Genomic DNA, 17,731 nt, shown 5'->3' with positions numbered 1-17,731 from the left:
AGTTTTTTGAAGTCTTTTTAAAAAGTCCGAAATTTTACAAGCTTTTTGACTACAGAAAATTTAGGCAATATGAATTTTGTTGGCAAAACTATGTTTTACGATTGTTCCAATAATATGAATGAGTTAAAATAATAAAATCGTCCACCATACATTTATTTGAAAACTCTGAAATCTTATAAAATAAAACAAACGTTATTCACATTCTACTTCTTTATTCTTCATGTCTACATATTTATTTCTCAACATAATCACCCTGACAAGGAACAAGTTTGTCCCAGTGAGACGCCAGTTTGTCAGTACCGTCACTGTAGAATGTTTGACCTCTGCTTGCAGCGCTTTATCACTATCAAAGTGAACTACTCGAAATTCTGTTTAGGTTTTGAAAACAGATGAAAATCTGATGGTGTCAAGGCGAGACTGTATGGAGGATGATCGATGACAATGGAGACAAGGCAAATGTTGCATCGCTGGTGCGTAGTCTCACTGTCATACTGACAGAGAACGTGCTCGAGGTGTGCACGAACTCTTTGAATTCGAAACTCGATTACAGCACGCTGTTTCTTATCCACCGATCAGTTACGTTGGTCGCCGCCATGTTACACGCTACAATTCGGAACCCTCTAGGGACAGAGTGCTGCAAATATGTAGGCAGGAAGAATAAAGATGCAGAATGTTAATAATATTTTTCTAAAGAAGTTTGCTCTTACGTAATACAGAGAGATTACTTTTCAGCACGCCCTCCTGTATCTACTACTTGACTGGATGACGTTGTGAGAATGCTGACGGGTGCACAGGACTTTCTTGAGGTGCAAGGGAAGACGGCAACCACTGACAGGAGATTAGAACTACACGGTGCGTCATCCAACGTCTCCCAGCCGAGCTCCTTCAGGACGGTTGTTGTCCGCCGAACTGTACACGGGCTCTTGAATATGGACCTTCGGAAAACTGCCTACACCAATGACGCACCATCCGCTTGATCATGATCTGCATGGTCACCTGACACAACTGACGATGAAAATCGATCGATGCTGTTTTGAGGATGAAGAAACTTTAACACCGGCTCAGCAGTCAGCGCATACTCGTCTTCGCTGCTTACCAGGCCTCAGTTTGAAGTTGGATTCATCACTGAGGACAATTCTACTCCAGCAGTTAGATTCCAGAATGCCTACGACGTGTCTAGAGACGCCCAGGACGGCCGTGGAATACCAACACGACTGTCGTCCGCTGTACGACCCGTCAGCTAAGAATAATGGGGTGGTGTGGCATTTCTTTTCATAGCAGGACCCCTTTGGTTATCATCCGTGGCACACTTATAGGAAATCGGTACGTAGACGATCTTCCACGCCCCGGTTTGTTGCTCTTCACGTGAAGCCATCCTGGGCTTAAATTTCAGGAAAAAATGCCCGCTCGCACACGGGGACAGTTTCCACTGCTTGTCTTCATGCTTCTCATCCCTACCAGGGCTAGGAATGTGGCCGGATCCCTCGCCAATTGAAAACGTTTGGAGCATTGTGGGCAGGGCCCCTTCACCAGCTCGAGATTTGGACGATCTGACCCACCAGTTGGGCAGAATTTCGCACACTCAGGAAGACATCCAGCAACGCTATCAGTCAATGCCAAGCAGATTAAGTGTTTACATAAGTGACCAAGGACGACCAATGCGTTATTGACTCACTCTGTTTGTAAAGCACTTTCTCTTGAATAAATCTTCCCGCTTTTGTGAAATTATAATCATTTGTTTGTCTTTGCGTGCACATCACAAGTACCGATCTCCATCCAACTTGGATAATTTCATCGTGGCGTGTTATTTTCCTGTCTTTGGTTGTATCTTAATCCCTTTGTAACCTGTACTAACATGTAATAACATAGCCCGCATCTCGTGGTCGTGCGGTAGCGTTCTCGCTTCCCACGCCCGGGTTCCCGGGTTCGATTCCCGGCGGGGTCAGGGATTTTCTCTGCCTCGTGATGGCTGGGTGTTGTGTGCTGTCCTTAGGTTAGTTAGGTTCAAGTAGTTCTAAGTTCTAGGGGACTGATGACCATAGATGTTAAGTCCCATAGTGCTCAGAGCCATTTGAACCCATTTTGTAATAACATAGCGATTTCATGTCCTTCTGTGCTTAACTATAAGTCTACAGCAAATTGTAATAAATAGGTGTCTGTACTGATCATTATTTCATTCAGTACTTTGATAAAAATCCATATTTTAGTATCTGAGTTTCAGCACCCATATTTCACGTATGCTAGGGTAATCCTTGATTATAAATTCAATTCTGTAAGTTATCCATTGTGCGACACTTGTAAGTGTTCCTGTGGGAATGATCTAATTACTGCTAACAAGGGAAATTCCCCATTGAAGCCCCCTGAGATTTAGTGGTGAGGTGCCCCACTGGATAGCCCATCGAAAACTGATCTCAGATCAAGCATGAAAACAGAAGAAGGTGCACTGAACTCTGAAAAGGGAATCAAAATAGAAACAGTTATCGATCTAAGCTGAAGATGTGCAACAACGAGAGAAGCTGAACAACCACGGCGTCGTGGTGATGTGGTCGTGGTGTTCGACCGCGTATGGGGCGATCCTTGTGTAACTCTCTCTAAAAGCACTCCGTCTTCACGTTACGAGTGGGCTACCAGGACCATCCGACCGCTGTGTCATCCTCAGTGGAGGATGCTGGTAGGAGGGGCGTGGGGTCAGCACACCGCTCTTCCGGTCGTTATGATGGTATTCTTGACCGAAGCCGCTACTATTCGGTCGAGTAGCTCCTCAATTGGCATCCCGAGGCGAGTGGACCCCGAAAAATGGCAACAGCGCATGGCGGCCGGAATGGTCACCCATCCAAGCGCCGACCACGCCCGACAGCGCTTAACTTCGGTGATCTCACCGGAACCGGTGTATCCACTGCGGCAAGGCCGTTGCCTTAAACCTCTCTAGTGCCTCATTGTTTCCTCAACATTAGGAGCTGTCAGTCAGGTCACTGACGTGTATGTTCGCTGTATTCAGATTTGAGTCTGTGTCGTGATGTGGCGCAACAGCGAGATGTGAGGAACGGACCTCGAGGCGTACGTCCCTCCTATTTCTTCCACACAAGTGCCATATGTTATGACTTTTGCGTTCTGTTTTGGAAGTTATGACTCTAGAATTGCTTTCTTCTAACATACTTCACACCTGTTTATTTGTTATGTTCGTTTCTGTGAGAGATGCTCAGCCGTAGCCTCACGGTATTCCATTCATGCCATCTTGAATTTAGGCAGGATTTTTGATGTTACGAAAGTACAGTATTAAATGCAACAGGCTAAAAATTTCTAACTGTCCTTGAATACATTACAGACTTGCATGTGCAAATGATTAGCCTTTCAGCGCAATATGAAAAGTAGGTACAAGCAACCCCAACAACTTTCTGTGAATAAGGAATGCATGTGCAGCGGGTTTCTCAGTGCAACATCGCATTTGAATTCGTCAGTCAACAGAAGGGGTATTTCTGCCTGTTAAAATTACGGGTTATCCTTCCACGATATTGCTGCTTGCCTTTGTTGGTACCTCAGTACCGTCAGGAGAATAGGGAATGAATCGTATCAGGGTGACCATACTAGGAGTCCAGGAATGGCTTCTCGCAACTAGCGCCTGAGAAGTCATACACATTTTTCCCTCGCCCATGCCAGTATGTACAACCACGCCGAGTACCTTTAGTCAGGAAATGACCCTCTTTTTCTAAAAGGACAAGTAGTCACACGGTCGGCGGGACGGCTTCTCTCTGCGGGGCGACGGGTGTTACGGCTTCCCTCTGAAGCACAGAGAGTCGCGCCGACAATGGTTCACCTAACGGCAATGAACACAGGAGTGGGACCAGCTGCTAGTGTGAGAAGAGTCCCTGTTCCGGGTACAGCATCACGATGGCTGCATCTGTGTGCGGAGGCTCCGTGGAGAACTATGCCGTAGAATAGACGTCATCGGATACAGGCTCTCAAACTGGCACGATCTCACGAATCACTTAGCTGGTAATTTCGACAGCATCTGTTATATTTTGGTGTCTTAAGGCTCGCGGCCGTGATCTATCTTCGAGGTCACTGTGATGTTATCTTTCTACAAAGAAACGCAAGACAGGTTCTCGGCTTTGCTGACTCGATCTACACTACGTGATCAAATGTGTCCGGACACCTCTCTGAAAATGACTTACAAGTTCTTGGCACTCTCCATCGGTAATCCTGGAGTTCATTATGGTGTTGGCTCACCCTCGGTCTTGATGACAGTTTCCACTCTGGCAGGCATACGTTCAATCAGGTGCTGGACGGTTTCTTGGCGAATGGCAGCCCATTCTACACGGACTGCTGCACTGAGTGGAGGTATCGATGTCGGTCGGTGAGGCCTGGCGCGAAAACCTCGTTTCAAAGCATCCCAAAGGTTCTGTAGGATTCAGGTCAGGACTCTGTGCAGGCCAGTCCTTTACAGGGATTTTACTGTCGTGTAACCACTCCGCCCCAGGCCGTTCATTATGAACAGGTAGTCGATCGTGTTGACGTGCAATACGAACAGGTGGTCGATCGTGTTGAAAGATGCAGTTGCCATCCCCCAAATTGCTCTTCATCAGTGGACGTAAGGAGGTGCTTAAAACATCAATGTAGGCCTGTGCTGTGATACTGCTACACAAAACAAGGGGTGCAAGCCCCACTCCATGAAAAACAGGACAACACAATAACACCACTGTCTCCGAATTTTACTTTGGCGGTACACACGCTAGCAGATGACGTTCACCGGGCATTCGCCTCACCCACACCCTGCCATCGGATTGCAACATTGTGTACCGTGATTTGTTCCTCCACACAACGTTTTTGCAGTGCTCAATCGTCCAATGTTTACGCTTCTTACACCAAGCGAGACGTCGTTCGGCATTCACCGGCGTGATTTGTCGCTTATGAGCAGCCGCTCGACCGTGAAATCCCAGTTTTCTCACTTCCCGCCTAACTTTCATAGTACTTGCAGTGGATTCAGATGCAATTTGGAATTCCTGTGTGATGGTCCGGATAATGTCTGCAGATTATACATTACGACCCTCTTCAACTGTCGGCGGTATCTGTCAGTCAGTAGACGAGCTCGGCCTGTACGCTTTTGTGCTGTACGAGTCCCTTCACGTTTCCACTTCACTGTCACATCGGAAACAGTGGACCTAGGGATGCTTAGGAGCTTGAAAATCCCGTGTACAGACGAGTGGCACAAGTGACAATCACCTGGCCACGTTCCAAGTCTATGAGTTTCGAGGATGGCCCCACTCTGCTCTCTCGCGACTTCCAATGACTACTGAGGTCGTTGATATGGAGTGGTATGGTTTGCAGAGAGGCTGACACTCCACCACTCGGTAGTCACTGTCATTCATGAACCCTGTGATCAGTTTGATACAGTATGGAATGACGTGCCCATGTCTGTCACCTTATGCCAGTTCGACTCGATATGCAGCAAGGTTAGGACCATTGCTCCTACTGGGGGTGGTACATACTACATTTCGCTCCCTGTATACCCCTAATTATCTACCAATGTAATCTTCCTAGTACCACTAGGGTCAGTGTGACCCCATAAGCACGTTGGAAATATATATCTCTCTCTTGATTTCAAAACGTATTTTCAAAATATGCGACTTTCTCCCTCTGAGTCAGTTGTATCCAATGATGTCAAGTTCATTGTTATATTTGCTACAAATTAAATTTTATTCCTAGTTTTGGCACGGAAAACCACTCGGCTCAAGACGACGCCTATAAAGGTTGTCTGTTTGGTCCTTGAAAGCAAAATTTGTGAAATTAGAGTAATGAATGCTATGTTGAACAGCTGTTGCACGAAACACTCGCAACAATGTAAATAATATTGCTGTCAGCTTAAGACGGAGAAACCAATAATAACTGATAATATTTATCACTTATTTTTGTACCCAATGTTAGGTTTCTTGCCTCGATGTTACTGGACCTTCATGGAATAGCTGGGATCAATATGACACCATAAGTGTAAGGGTAATATATAACTTCCTTTATTTTCAAAATGTGACTATCACCCTCTTTGTCAATTGTATGCAATGCGCTTTTGTTCAGATTTATATTTAGAACACATTAAAATTTCTCGCGCTGGGTACCATTGGGGTCAACATGACGGCAATATAAATTTATATTTTTTCTTGAATGTAATATTTATGAAAGTAGAATAATGTCTGTTACACTGAACAACTGAAATGTATATTTTTATGTTAGCGCATTAAAATACTGCCAATATATCCCGCGTAAATTACCTGGGGTCTCTATGACCCCAATGGCTCTCAGTGAAACGAAACAATCATTTCAATAGGAGCTTAATGACTACGAGCTCTCACTATTATACTGTGTACATTAAACAAATAAAACTTCGTTATTTTCCACAGTTCCTTGTGTTTTAATTGTAATGAACAGCAAATTCACATGAGAAGTTTTCTTTTATCTACAGTTTCTTGACCACCCTACTTAGTAACTTGTGAATAATCAGTTCGCAGCCCTACTGAGGGACAGTTCATGTAAATGTAGCCTTCAGACTGAAACGTTACACATCATTTCAATAAAAATCGAGCAAACTGACTTCGTATTATGCACCTAAATGACTAATTCCTGTAGATCGCCTGTCAAACTGCTTATGTTTTGATGCATTACAGCAAATATTTCTCGTTGTCAGAGTAATGTCGTTGACCAGGTATCACGAGGTCTGTGATGTGATAACAGTTAATTACTAGTGATAACGCTTGAGTCAGAACTGTTCTCGCGATTTGCTCGTCAGTAGTGTACCCTCCGTTCCAAACAGTCAATGGCTGTGTCCCTTTTGAGTTGATACTGTTGATGAACTTAGTTACGGTTTATATACATTTTGTCTTCGCTATTATCCTAAATCATACAGTTACATCCGAGGGCAAGTAATGTGTATTTCTGTTGAATCTGATCCTTCATATGCACTCAGTCATAATAACTGCAGTAACTATTTATTGACTATCAAAATATCCACGGGTGTACTGCCGGTCTACAGTGTCCAACGGGCACAATATTTCGGCGATCATACATGTCGCCATCATCAGGTGAACTGACGGACTGAGCTCCTGTGAACGTGCCGGCACGGAGATCCGTACACTATGGCTGCTCAGGTGGAACTGGGTTCGGTCGCGGCGGCGGCGGATTTAAATACCCTCCGCCCGCGGCGCGCTCACTCCGCCGTCCGCGCCCCGCGCCACGGTCGCGCGGTGGAACAGATTGCGACGGCGTCTGAGATGACGTTGGTGTGATGGCTCCGTCCGCCGTGGTCGTCACAACTATACATTTGCTCGATTTACTCTTGATTAACCCAATCGCTGGTTCCCAAGCCTTGCTAAGATTATAGCCACAGTCACGATTTATGAGGTCGTCATTGGTGCGAATTTCGATGGCCTCTCTAACAACGCTGTCCCAGTATCTCGACGTCTGTACCAGAATCCTCGTGCGTTCATACTCCATAGCGTGATTTTCCGACAAACAATGTTCAGCGACCGCCGACTTGCTCGGATACATCAGTCGAGTGTGCCTCTGGTGTTCACGGCATCGATCCTCGACGGTACGCATCGTCTGACCAATATACGACTTGCCACATTGACACGGAATCTGGTACACGCCGGCCTTCCTCAAACCGAGGTCACCTTTGGCGCTCCTCACCAGTGCACGAGTTTTATTCGGAGGACAAAACACTGTTCCGACCCGGTGTTTCTTCAAAATGCGGGCGATCTTTCCCGAGAGTGCGCCTGTATATGGGATAAACGCAGTGCCTACCTCCTCCCTCGTGATTTCATCCATATCCACAGCTTGTGCTGTGGTGGTTGGGCGGAGAGCACGTTGAATCTGCCACTCTGAGTACCCATTTTTTCGAAATACAGTTCTCAGATGTTCCAATTCCTGGGGTAGACTCTCTGCGTCAGAGATAGTGCGCGCCCTATGTACTAGAGTTTTAAGTACCCCATTCCTCTGTGAAGGGTGGTGGCAGCTGTCTGCGTGCAAATACAGATCAGTGTGCGTTGACTTCCGATACACCCCATGACCTAGGGTGCCGTCAGGCCTTCTCCTGACCAAGACGTCAAGGAAAGGTAGTTTACCCTCCGTTTCAGTCTCCATAGTGAATTTGATGTTGGGGTGTATGGAGTTTAGATGTGTAAGGAAGTCAAGGAGTTTATCCATACCATGTGGCCAGATGACGAAAGTGTCGTCCACGTAACGGAAAAAGCAAGTAGGTTTCCATTCGGATGACGACAGGGCTTCCTCCTCGAAGTTCTCCATATACAAATTCGCTACCACCGGTGAGAGTGGGCTACCCATGGCGACTCCCTCCGTCTGTTCGTAGTATTCTCCATTAAAAAGAAAATACGTGGAAGTCAAGACATGCCTAAAAAGTTCAGTGGTCTTCTCGTCAAACTTCTGACTAATCAATTCTAGTGACTCTCGCAGGGGTACCCTCGTGAACAAGGAAACGACGTCAAAACTCACCATGATATCTGACTCACCCAACGTGAAGCTATCAAGGCGTTTAACAAAATCCACGGAATTACGGATGTGATGAGGGCATTTACCCACGTAAGGACTTAATATTCCCGTCAGGTATTTGGCCAACAAATATGTAGGTGCCCTGATGTTGCTGACAATGGGGCGTAATGGTACCCCCTGTTTGTGAACCTTCGGGAGTCCATATAGTCTAGGCGGTACCGGACCTTGGGGTAACAATTTCTTAGCGTCACCCTCCGGTAATTCTGCGTCCTTGAGAAGCGACCTCGTCTTGTTGTCCACCTTCTTTGTAGGGTCAACGCTGATCTTCCGGTAGGAATCGTCATTTAGCAGGCTCTGCATCTTATCAGTGTAGTCCTTATGGGAGACAATAACTGTAGCATTGCCTTTGTCAGCCGGTAAGACAACAATTTCAGAGCGCTCCCTCAGATCACGAATGGCCGCCCTCTCTTTACTAGTGATATTTGACTTCATCGGCTTGGATTTCGTCAACGCACGACAAGTTTCACGACGTATTTCCTCAGCTGATTCAGGCGGAAGTCGAGCTGCAACCTGTTCAACAGCACTAACAATTTCTGCGACCGGAGTGAACTTGGGGGTGGGAGCGAAGTTTAGACCTTTCTGCAAAACCGAGACCGCATCATCACTTAACACCATGCCACTCAAATTGATGACAGTCTTGCCCGGAACCTGCAGAGATGGTTTCTCAAGGAGACGTGAGAACTTCGCTGTTTGACGTCCCGTTGCCTTCTTATGGGCGGAATCAGCTGCAACCCAGGTGACACCATCAATCCAATCCCAGGAAAAAGAAGTGAAATTACTAGCCAGTTGCAAATGTAGTTTGAGTAATTCCTGTGAGATAAACTTAAGGCTCCGGCGGGTGAAATGCACTCTATCACGTACCAATGCGAGGCTGGCTCGTTTCTTGATTCTCTTAGCAGCTGCAGAATCGATGTGATGCATAACCTTAGCAAAATTTGGAACAACGTTCTCGGAACGACATCTCTTTAGAAAGGCAAGAGTACTTAGCAAACGACATCTACGGTGGCGCAACTTTTCAAATTTCTTCATGCTGCGATACATCTCCTCCCCGTAAAGGTGTATGATGGGATTCTTGAGTTTCTCCCGGCGTATTTGATAATCAAAATATCCACGGGTGTACTGCCGGTCTACAGTGTCCAACAAGACGAGGTCGCTTCTCAAGGACGCAGAATTACCGGAGGGTGACGCTAAGAAATTGTTACCCCAAGGTCCGGTACCGCCTAGACTATATGGACTCCCGAAGGTTCACAAACAGGGGGTACCATTACGCCCCATTGTCAGCAACATCAGGGCACCTACATATTTGTTGGCCAAATACCTGACGGGAATATTAAGTCCTTACGTGGGTAAATGCCCTCATCACATCCGTAATTCCGTGGATTTTGTTAAACGCCTTGATAGCTTCACGTTGGGTGAGTCAGATATCATGGTGAGTTTTGACGTCGTTTCCTTGTTCACGAGGGTACCCCTGCGAGAGTCACTAGAATTGATTAGTCAGAAGTTTGACGAGAAGACCACTGAACTTTTTAGGCATGTCTTGACTTCCACGTATTTTCTTTTTAATGGAGAATACTACGAACAGACGGAGGGAGTCGCCATGGGTAGCCCACTCTCACCGGTGGTAGCGAATTTGTATATGGAGAACTTCGAGGAGGAAGCCCTGTCGTCATCCGAATGGAAACCTACTTGCTTTTTCCGTTACGTGGACGACACTTTCGTCATCTGGCCACATGGTATGGATAAACTCCTTGACTTCCTTACACATCTAAACTCCATACACCCCAACATCAAATTCACTATGGAGACTGAAACGGAGGGTAAACTACCTTTCCTTGACGTCTTGGTCAGGAGAAGGCCTGACGGCACCCTAGGTCATGGGGTGTATCGGAAGACAACGCACACTGATCTGTATTTGCACGCAGACAGCTGCCACCACCCTTCACAGAGGAATGGGGTACTTAAAACTCTAGTACATAGGGCGCGCACTATCTCTGACGCAGAGAGTCTACCCCAGGAATTGGAACATCTGAGAACTGTATTTCGAAAAAATGGGTACTCAGAGTGGCAGATTCAACGTGCTCTCCGCCCAACCACCACAGCACAAGCTGTGGATATGGATGAAATCACGAGGGAGGAGGTAGGCACTGCGTTTATCCCATATACAGGCGCACTCTCGGGAAAGATCGCCCGCATTTTGAAGAAACACCGGGTCGGAACAGTGTTTTGTCCTCCGAATAAACCTCGTGCACTGGTGGGGAGCGCCAAAGGTGACCTCGGTTTGAGGAAGGCCGGCGTGTACCAGATTCCGTGTCAATGTGGCAAGTCGTATATTGGTCAGACGATGCGTACCGTCGAGGATCGATGCCGTGAACACCAGAGGCACACTCGACTGATGTATCCGAGGAAGTCGGCGGTCGCTGAACATTGTTTGTCGGAAAATCACGCTATGGAGTATGAACGCACGAGGATTCTGGTACAGACGTCGAGATACTGGGACAGCGTTGTTAGAGAGGCCATCGAAATTCGCACCAATGACGACCTCATAAATCGTGACTGTGGCTATAATCTTAGCAAGGCTTGGGAACCGCGATTGGGTTAATCAAGAGTAAATCGAGCAAATGTATAGTTGTGACGACCACGGCGGACGGAGCCATCACACCAACGTCATCTCAGACGCCGTCGCAATCTGTTCCACCGCGCGACCGTGGCGCGGGGCGCGGACGGCGGAGTGAGCGCGCCGCGGGCGGAGGGTATTTAAATCCGCCGCCGCCGCGACCGAACCCAGTTCCACCTGAGCAGCCATAGTGTACGGATCTCCGTGCCGGCACGTTCACAGGAGCTCAGTCCGTCAGTTCACCTGATGATGGTGACATGTATGATCGCCGAAATATTGTGCCCGTTGGACACTGTAGACCGGCAGTACACTCGTGGATATTTTGATTATCAAATACGCCGGGAGAAACTCAAGAATCATATTTATTGACTATCTGCTATACTGCAACTGAAATTTATTTTCTTCGTCACCTAAAATTGCATTTTGTTGAGAAAAGAATTTTTCTTTGGAACTAATTTTTGAATGTTTGTATTACATTCAACAGCAAAATAGTGGCCAAAGTCTCATACAAACAAATGTTCTGAAGCTCGCGCGCAGGTATCTGGCCCGTACTTAGAAGTGAAAGAAAAAAAAATCGCCTCCTGGATAAAGGCGTAAAGAGAATTGTTGACATGGTGCTCATAGTTACCGGATGTTGCACCAATACCCCAACTTACAAAGCGACTACTTTGTAGAGCCTGAAGACCAGGCAGAAGATTATACGTGGATGTAGTGTGGGTAAAGCCAAGTTAATTTTTGGATGTTTCTACCGGCACCCGATTTCTCTGTAACAGTTCTTGAGTCATTTCGATAAAGTCTATGGTCAGCAGCGCGTAAATATCAAGATTAAGCGACATTAACCTACAGAGCATAGACTGGGACGTCTATAAAAAATGGCTCTGAGCACTATGGGAGTTAACATCTATGGTCATCAGTCCCCTAGAACTTAGAACTACTTAAAACTAACTAATTAAGGACAGCACACAACACCCAGTCATCACGAGGCAGAGAAAATCCCTGACCCCGCCGGGAATCGAACCCAGGAACCCGGGCGTGTGAAGCGAGAACGCTACCGCACGACCACGAGCTGCGGACGGGACGTCTATAAATTCATTGCAGGGGTAAAGACACACAGGCTTGCGAAATACTTTTGATCACGTTTTCCGTAAACTGCCTGGAGCAGGTAGTTCGGCAGCCCGCACGCAATGGAAATATCTTAGACCCTGTTACTGCAAACGGGCCCGAGCTTATCTATGGCGTCAATATAGATATGGAATTCGTGATTTTTGTACCATCATAGCACCTATGGTTATGGAATGTAATAAATCAGTCAGAAGTTAGCAGATTATTTTAGCGAGAAAGACCAGATATGTAGTTGCGACTATCTCACTTAGCCAATAAACTGCAATCATTTAGCTCCTGTATGATGGACATAAAGGAATCATGAGCGAAGTTTAAGGAAATTGTAAGTCGAACTCTGGACAAATGTGCGCCTAGCAAGTGGATTAAGAACGGAAATGACCCACCTAGCAAATAAATTTGGAAATGCTGAGGAAGCAAAGGCTGTTGCACTCTCGGTTAAAAAGAGAAGGCGCAAATGACGACAGGCAATAGTTAGTATAGATTCGCGTGTCTGTGAAAAAATCTGTGCGACAAGCACACAACTACCTCCGTCATACCTTAGCAAATCATCTGGCTGAGGCTAAATTCTAGTACTATGTAAAATCGCTAAGCGGGCTTAAGGCTTCACTCGTTGACCAGCCTGTTGCGGCAGCTGAAGACAAAAAAACGAAATCCGAAGTTTTAGATTCCACATTTAAGAAATCATTCACGCGTCAGAATCGTACAAACATACCGTAGTTTGACCATCACACAGTGTCGCGTATAACGATATGGTAATAAGCATAGAGAATCAACTGAAAGAGTTGAAAACATACAGGTCGCCAGTTGTGGATGGAATCCCACTTCGGTTTTACGAAGTGTGCTATACGGCATTGGCCCCTTACTTAGCTTGCATTTATTGCGTATCTCTCGCCCAGCGCAAAATCCCGTGCGACTGCAAAAAAGCGAAGGTGACTCCTGTATATAAGAAGCATAAGAAACGGTCCCGCAAAATTACAGAAAAATATCCTTAACATCGGTTTGTTGAAGAATTCTAGAACATATTCTGAGTTCGAATATAAAGAGCTTCATAGATGTGGAGGAGCTTATATCCACGAAGCAGCACTATTTTAGAAAGCGTAGCTCATGTGAAACTCAACATGTCCCTCTCTCACATGACATACTGCCAACTACGGATGAAGGGCGACAGTCAGATTCCACATTTGTAGCATTCTGAGAACCATCTGACACGGTGTGCCACTGCAGGTTGTTAATTTCAGGTATGCCCACACAGCATAAGTTCCCAGGTATGTGAGTGGTTCGAAGTAATAGAACCCAGTACGTTGTCCTCGACGGCTAGTGTTCATCAGAGACAAGGGTAGCGTCAGGGAAGTGTGACAGTATCGCAGTTATTCTCTACATACATAAACGATTTGGCGGACAGGGTGGGCGGCAGTCTGCGGTTGCTTGCTGATGGCATTGCTTGTTGATGAGGCTGTGGTGTACGGCAAGATGTCGAAGATGTGTGACTGTAGGGCGATATAAGATGACATATACAACATTTCTAGTTGGTGTAATGAATGGCAGCTGGTTGTAAATGTAGAAAAATAGAAGTTGCTTCGGATGAGTAGGAAAAACAAAGCCTGTTCGGGTATAGAGTCAGTAGTATCGTTTGACAGAGCCAAGTCGTTTAAATATTTTGGGGAATGTTGGAAAGCGATATGGAGTGGAACGGGCAAGTCAGAACTGTGGTAGGTAAGGCGAACTATCGACTTAAGATTACTGGGAGAATATTGGGAAAGTGCGGTTCATCTCTAAAGAGACAGCACTTGCGGCGCTGGTGTGGGCTGTTCTTGAATACTGCTCGAGTGTTTAGGAAACGCACCAGTGCGCATTAACGAAGACTTTGAAGCAATACAGAGGCGGGCTGCTTGGTTTCTTTCCGGTAGATCCAACTATCACGCAAATAATGTAGAGAGACGGTTCGGAAACTCAAATGGGTATTCCAGAAGGGAACGCGTCGTTGTTTTCGAGGAACACTATTGAGAAAATTTAGAGAACCGGCATCTGAAGCTGTCTGCAGAACGATCCTACTGCGCCAACAAGGAATACGAAAATTGGTTACGAGAAATTAGGGCTTATACGGAAGCATATACATAGTCTTTCTTCCGTCACTCTGTCTGCGAGTAGAACGGTAACGTAACCACTAGCAGTGGTATACGGTACCCACTTCCACCTACCGTACGGTAACTTGCGGGGTATGTATGTAGATGTAGAAGTAGTGGTGCTGTTTACACATCATCGAATGGAGACACTATAAGCTCAAAAATGCCGTAACTATACGTAGACAAAGTTCGAATCTAGAGCGAAGTGCGCCAAAAAATCATTAAATTGCCAAGAAACAGAATTTAGTATTTTCTATGTTGATACCTCGGCTTGGCAGTACTGTGGTTGGAGTCGCCAACGATGGCGGTCGAGTTTAGGGTTGTTCTGCGCACATACGTCACCCTTTCTGTGACAACGAGAGAGAGGTGAGTGGTGTTCTGAGTTATCTGCTGTGAATGTTGTATGCGAGCCCTATAGGCTATCGTAGCGAGTGATTTAGCGAATGTTTATTGCATTTGTACTGAGTTCGCGCGATTAGCCGAGCGGTCTGGGGCGCTGCAGTCATGGACTGCGCGGGTGGTCCCGGCGGAGATTCGAGTCCTCCCTCGGGCATGGGTGTGTGTGATTGTCCTTAGGATAATCTAGGTTAAGTAATGTGTAAGCTTAGGGACTGATGACCTTAGCAGTTAAGTCCCATCAGATTTCACACACATTTGAACATTTTGATTTTGTAGCGAGTTGCCATCGCTGTTGTTGTTAAGCGACAAATTCTACACAAACAAGCGAGATACATAATTAGCGGGTTACACGCTTTCATCAAGCGCAAAACACGTGTATGTCCGTACACCAGATTTCGCTTGGAACCAGCAACAATGCAACACTCGTCCTCGCCTCGACCCCCGCGAACCGCCATTGTTCGCCTCAGTTGTCGCCCCACTGTAGCGTCACTCACTCTGAAGTTTTGTGTGAATCGAGACATAAGTTCTGGTACGTTGAGAAGCACTTTACACTCCAAAGACGAAATGTGTAAGGAAATTTAGTGACATCAGTGGTTATGTATCTAAAAAAGAGAGGAAATCACCAGCGTGCTGCTACAGAAGTAGTTTTTTCTCTTTTTTCCTACAAAATGTGAATATCGTATGGAGAAAGAAATACAAATTTTAGCTGTCACATGCGAAAAAATCAGAAGTTCAAACCTGTCTTGCAAATTGTTCTTTCCAAACAACGCTGAGACATCTTGTTCAAGAATGTGAATATCAGCAGTATAGTAACTACCAACAACGAGTGATTAGGATCGTCTTGCAGTGATCAAATATCGTCATAAAACCGGAAAATGGGTTGTAATCCCAGAGGAAAAATTTTTAACAACTTCTCTGTAAAGTATTTCATAAAAATTTTAAATTATGAAGATAGCTGGTGAATGGATGAAATGCCCTGCAGGAGGAAAGCTAATTAAAATTAAAGCATTCTAGCTAACAAAGGTAATTTGAAACTGAAAGATACGCCTAGAATTTATATGACAGTGCGAAAGAAAATATAATAGCATGACATTTATAGTTTTTAAGTATGCTATGAATATTTATCGCAACAATTTCGTAGGTCATTTCTGTTACATCCTTAGTATGTTCTCTAAAATGGAAATACGGTGCTTGACAATCACGTGAAGATAACAACGAAATAATATGAACGTTACAGAGCTTAAGCTGAGCTTGGCAATTAAATGAGGCCAAAAAGGGAATAAAGCTTAAGACGGAGCGACTTATGCAACTGCAAAGTGGCACAGGCAGCGGAATCTCATTACTTCCTACTGCAACGCAAGTATTAGGCAAACCACTTCGGCGCCGTTTGCTCGGGACTTAGAGACGGCAGCCTCGTAGAAGGAGCAGTCCAACTTAATGACGACTACAGCCATCCTGACGTCACTGCTTCGTGACGTCTGTGCTCTCTTCCTTTCATTGTTCTCCTATCCCTCGTCTTGTCCTCTTGTCAGCTGCTCGCACTTGTATGTCCATGCTCCTATTCTCAAATCACAAACACACCCATCCACTCACTTATCCTCCCACCCACCCACCCACACACACACCCACCCACACCCACCCACCCACCACCCACCCACACACACACATTCCGCTGACGGGAAACAACATTGTATATTCTCCCATCACACGCGTCATATAGTTGCACACAGTTAATACGTAAGTGGTTTAATGTTAACCTCGTGCCACTGATGCAAACGGCTGTGCAGTAATGAGAAAAAGATCATAATCTACCAGAGAACTTTCGTGCGCCATTCCATCAGTTCGCTAGACTAATGAACTTTGTGACATGGAGAAAACCCAGCCGAAGAGATCCAAACATGTAGGCTGCCAGATCCTACCCAGTGAGGGGCAATGAAGTGAACCTGCATATTGCTTCACCACACAGAAAGATCTATTAAATCAGTATTAAGCTGGAGTAAACCAGAACAAGCGACGGATGGTAACAGGTAGAATGTGAACTGTAATAAATTAATGTACCTGCTAATGTCAGTGACCTAATTATTCTGAGGTTCTACTTAACTCTTATAGTTGTTCTGAATCTATCTGTGATTTAATCTCGACTGTCCTTTAACACAAAGTAAGGAGTATAGCCTGTTTCTCGTCAGTCTCTTGTTTCACTTCTTTCAGACTGTGAGTACACCATTTTCTTTTTCTCCATAATATTGACATTAATTATTATAAAAGTAAATTAATTGAGCTATTTTTATTTATTGGAAAATGCACCAATATCCTTTATTATTAATATGTATTTTTTTTTCATGTTTAAGCTTTTTATTAACGTTGGGACGTGATCGGTTTGTTGACATGTCGATAGCGCCTCATCCTGGAGCCATTCCATGCACTTTTGCATTTTTCGTAAGTCGATCTTTGCAATTTAGACTTTTTGTGACGAAGTCCTATTACAGTTTTTCTTTGCGTAATGCTTATTAATGGTTAGCATTATACATCACATTCTCACGGTTCGTCATCACCTGGCGTTTCTGCTCCTCAATGACTCTGCACCTGACAACAAAGGGAAAAATTATACCAGGAGGCCATTTTGGCTCGGTAGCATTCTTAAAAATTAATGAACCTTAATAATCGAATGATTAGCTTCTCTCATTGTACTCCTGCTGTGGCCACTCTGTTGTATCCCACCTCCGAGCAATTAGCTTTCGGAAGAATGAACTACAAGCGTTTCATTTCACCCATTCTTTTCTAGTGGGCTACATTAAAGAAGCAGAGCCATTTGTGGTGAATTTGAGAATTATCACTCCGACAGCAACTATTCGCGTTGCAACTGAAAATGCTAGACACCTCCGGGTTATAAAAGATCGTAACAGCGTGTATCTTCCAT

This window comes from Schistocerca nitens, chromosome 2, assembly GCF_023898315.1.
Source record: "Schistocerca nitens isolate TAMUIC-IGC-003100 chromosome 2, iqSchNite1.1, whole genome shotgun sequence".
In the NCBI taxonomy this organism is placed as follows: Eukaryota; Metazoa; Arthropoda; class Insecta; order Orthoptera; family Acrididae; genus Schistocerca; species Schistocerca nitens.
This window is presented reverse-complemented; position numbering follows the sequence as displayed.